This window comes from Myotis davidii, unplaced genomic scaffold (assembly GCF_000327345.1).
Source record: "Myotis davidii unplaced genomic scaffold, ASM32734v1 scaffold305, whole genome shotgun sequence".
Lineage (NCBI taxonomy): Eukaryota > Metazoa > Chordata > Mammalia > Chiroptera > Vespertilionidae > Myotis > Myotis davidii.
Window position 1 is genome coordinate 155,993 of NW_006295737.1, and position 4,576 is coordinate 160,568.

Below are 4,576 nucleotides of genomic sequence, written 5' to 3' on the forward strand. Positions count from 1 at the left end.
GTTAAAAAAAAAAAAAGAGTGATGAAGTGGGCATAGGTGTGGCTGGAGTGGAGGAGAAAAAGGATGGCTGCAGCAAGTAAGGATTAAAAGGTAAACTGATTATATCTTCAAGGACCTTGTAAGGCCAATCATAAGAACTTTATCCTATGGGCAAGGAAAAGACATCAGGGAGTTATATTTCAATGAGCTAAATGACTATTCCATTTCTAGGAAGGTAACCAAAGACAACATTGCTCATGACTCAGAGGAGAAACATTAGAAATATCCTAGGAAAGATAATGGGATTAACTTTACACAGCCATAGTAATGTTCAAAGATAAAAAGAAGTAGATGGACAAAACATTTCAGGGATAAAAATCCTCATGTATTTTTTCAGAATCAGTGAATTTATTATAAAATAATATGAGAGTGAGAAACAGAGAATGATTTGGACTTATGTCCTTGGGATGCTGAATCTGGTTATAGTTTCTGTTTCAATCACAATTTACAAAACAGTTTTATTTATACTGCTTTCTATTGTTTCAGCAACCTTGTGATAAATTAATATGTATTGAATAACAAATAGGGTTCACACACTACTAAAATGGCTCTGGCCACTACTAAATCATTTCTTTGTGAGATGCTACGCACAGTCACCTTTCTTCCCTTATAAAGTAGATGTTGATTAGTGTTCCCCTCTTCAAAGATTATATATATATATATACACATACATACATCCTAGTGGCCTGGTGCACAAGATTTATGCACGGGGTGTAGGGGGTGTAGGGCCCTCAGCTCGACCTACACCCTCTCCAATCTGGGAGCCCTCAGGGGACCACTCTTCAATCCAGGAGTTTCTGTCTGTCTTTGCAATCATATGAGAGAATTGCCTGAGACCCCCAACCCAGTTTGGTTTGTTGCTCACAGAATAATAGAGGCATTTTTTTTCCTTTGCTTCATTGGTGAAGAGGAGGGGAGCGATGGGGGGGAAAAAAGAGGAACAACTGTAATAATCTGAACAATAAAGATTTAATTTAAAAAAACAAAACAAAATATGGCAAGAAATATGGGTAAGGTTTCAGTAGCAATAGAAGAAAATAAAATCAATTTTCTCCCTTGATACCAACTGGGTGTTTATAGATTGTCTATTGTCCAAAGTATGATTAATATCAATGCTGATCAGCTCACCTCCACTCCAGCGGCTTGGGGGAGCAACTGAGGGAGCCACGTCCCCCCAAGCTGTCGGGTCTCCTGCTCTGCTCTTTGTTGGGTTAATTTGCATACTCACTTCTGATTAGCTGGTGAGTGTAGCGGAGGGATGGTCAATTTACATGTTTCTCTTTTATTATATAGGATTGACTTTGATTCTCCCCGTAATACTAGACAAATGGGCTTTTACACAGAGCTTATTTAATGGGCATGCATGTAGTAGGTGGTGTCTGTTTGTCCCTGAAGAAAATATTTAGATAGTACTTCTCAAACTTTAAGCATATAAATCATCTCTGGATTCTAATAAAATGTAGCTTCAGATTCAGTGGTTCTTGGTTGGGGCCTGAAATTCTGCATTTCTAATCAGCTCCCCATGATGTCAATGCCATTAGTCCATGAACACACTTGGTTAGAAATGATTTCAAATAGAGCCACATGCATGTCTGTACACACACACACACACACACACACACACACCAAAGTACATTTGCTGAAAGCAGGTGTGCCTTCTGAGACAATTACAATGTATTTGATTTCAATTTTAAAGTTATAATCATTTCTCGCAGGTTTCTAGGTGGCTATAGTTGCTGCCAATCATATACATCCCCTTTCAGTAATATAACTGCATTGCACTTACATCTCAGTTGGCAGTATCCCCCTGAAGGTTTTTAAACATGTTATTGGTCTTTTTCAAGAAGAGATCTTATGAAGAACCACAGCCTTGCTGCTTGTTTATTAATAGTTCTTTTACGGACAACTTGGATGCATGCCTCTTCACTTTGCAACTATTTTAAAATTAAAATTACTTTCAACGCATTTTAAATATTTCTCTGGAGATAACATCTGCTTGGAAGCAGAATCCTTAACTCTCCTTTCACAAGTCTTTTTTTATGATTCCATAGCCTTATGTGTTTCCTTAATAGTCCAAAGTTCCACACAAATCCAAGTGTGCACACTGGACAAGTCAGTGCATTGTTTTAAGTAAGTATCCACACTGAATAATGTGCATTTTCCAGGATTCCTGTTGCCACTCATGTGAATGGTCCACATTTTGTTAATGTTACACATGCTATTTCTGAGGGTCCTTTTATTGCAGATTGCCCTAATGTTCACATTCTTGGTTTATGTCTTACCAGACATGAATTTTGTTCCAATGGCATCTTTCTAAGAAGGCACTTCTCACTCTTGGTGGTAGCTGCTGCTGCTGCAATTAAATTCTTCATAGACTCTGTACTGTGCCCTCCAGTTCTCTTCTTGAGATCTGGAATATGTAATCTTAATACATCATATTTATCAAGTATGTTAAAGGTCACTTGTATGACTACAAAAAGGTTTATTTTTCCAAAGAAGATTCATTTAGCGATAGGCACACACGCACACACGCCCACACACAAACAAGAGTAGCCTGCAAATGTTTGTGTCCATGACCCACTTTAAAAATGGTAGATAAAGCTTTGTTTTTCATCTAAATGAAGAACCAAACAGTGCAACAGTTCATCAGCTCTACCTTGAATCTTTTCCTCAACTTTTCAAGGCTATTTAAAAGAACAAGCTTTAAACAGATTTTGTATTTCAGTTGACTGAGATATAAGAGCAATTTAATAATTAGACAGTAACAATGAGTCACAAACAAGTTGCATTTGTTATTGAATTTTTGCTCAGCTATATCTGCCAATTACTAAACAAAGTAGTTTCATAAGTTGATGTGTACTATAAAAAATAGCATACATTTTAAAAATTATAATAATTTTTTCCATTCAAGTTCTGATCCCTCTCATTGTCCTCATTAATCAAATGTCTGTATGTATATTGAACAGTATCTAGGACCTCCACTCTATTGAATTAGTCATTTTTACTATGTGTCCCAACATATACTGTCTTAACAACTTTAGTTTTATTACAATATTAATAAATGTTGGGACAATCCCCCATCTTTATTTTTCTTCTTAAGTAGAGTACTTTTGTACTCTTGGGTACAATTTCTTCAGAAAGGGCTTTTTGACCCCTCCTCACAAAATTGTGAATGATAGAAATGAACCTAGAGATCAGTTGGAAAGGAAAAAGCTTTAAAATATTGGGTTTATCCTTACATAAAATTCTTGTACATATTCAACTGCATGTTTTTGTTTGTATAAGTGGTATTACTTTTCTTAAATGTATTTTGCATTCTGTATCAATAATGAATACAATTGTAAATGACAAAATATCCTTCATAAAAAGGAATATTTAATTTTAATGTACCTAAATTTATCCATTCTTGCCTTGTCATTTGCTATATAAAAATTTTGCCCAAGAAGTTTATTTTTGTCCCTAGGACACAATAAAGTTTTTCTTAATTTTCCTTTATTAACTTTACAGGTTAACCTTCAGAATTAAATATTCAGTCCATCTAGTATTTGTTTTATATGTCATGTTCGATTAAGTTCTTTGTTCTCTATATGAAAGTGAGGTTTCCTGATGTAATCTACTTAATCTCTTCATCTTTCCTCAATGATTTATTGTAATACTTTATCATAGATTAAATGCTGACATATGCATGGTCTGTTTCAAGCTTTCTATTCTTCCAGTTGGTTTATCTGTGTTCTCTATCATGCCAAAATTAAAAACATGACTTACACTGTACTATATCTTAGTGTTATATTATTTTAAAAAGTTGATCAGGTTTTCTGTGTGTACATGCTTATATTTATTAAATATTTTAGAGCATTAGAGCATTTTTTTAGATTTATCAAAAATAAAATATAAATCTGAAATGGGGATTGCGTGGAATTTATATACATCTTAAATGGAATGGGCCCAGTCTGATGTGGCTCAGTTAGTTAGAGTGTCATCTGAGAACAGAAGAGTCTGGGTTTCAATTTCTGGTCAGATCACATACCCAGGTTGTGGGTTCAGTCTCCAATGGGGATGTATAGGAAAGGCAAACAATCTGTGTTTCACTCTCACATTGATGTGTCTCTCTCTTCCTTCCCCTCTTCCTTCTTCTCTCTTTATAATCAATGAAAAACATATCCTCAGGTGAAGATTTAAAAAAAATGTGCTGATTTCCCTAGCCGGCTTGGCTCAGTGGATAGAACATCATACATGAGTGATCAGACCATCAAACCTCAGAGGGAAGGTAGGGGAGGGTGGGGGTAAGGGGGAGAGACCAACCAAAGGACTTGTATGCATTCATATAAGCCCAACCAATGGACACAGAAAACAGGGGGGTGAGGGCATGAGTAGGGGGGGATGGGGTGATAATGAGGGGATAAGGACACATATGTTATACCTCAATCAATAAAGAAATTTTAAAAATATCAAAAAATTTTAAAAAGAAGCAAAAAAATGTGCTGGGAAAGTTTTTAATAGCAAAAATGGATTACCTAAAGTGGTTCTCAACCTTATG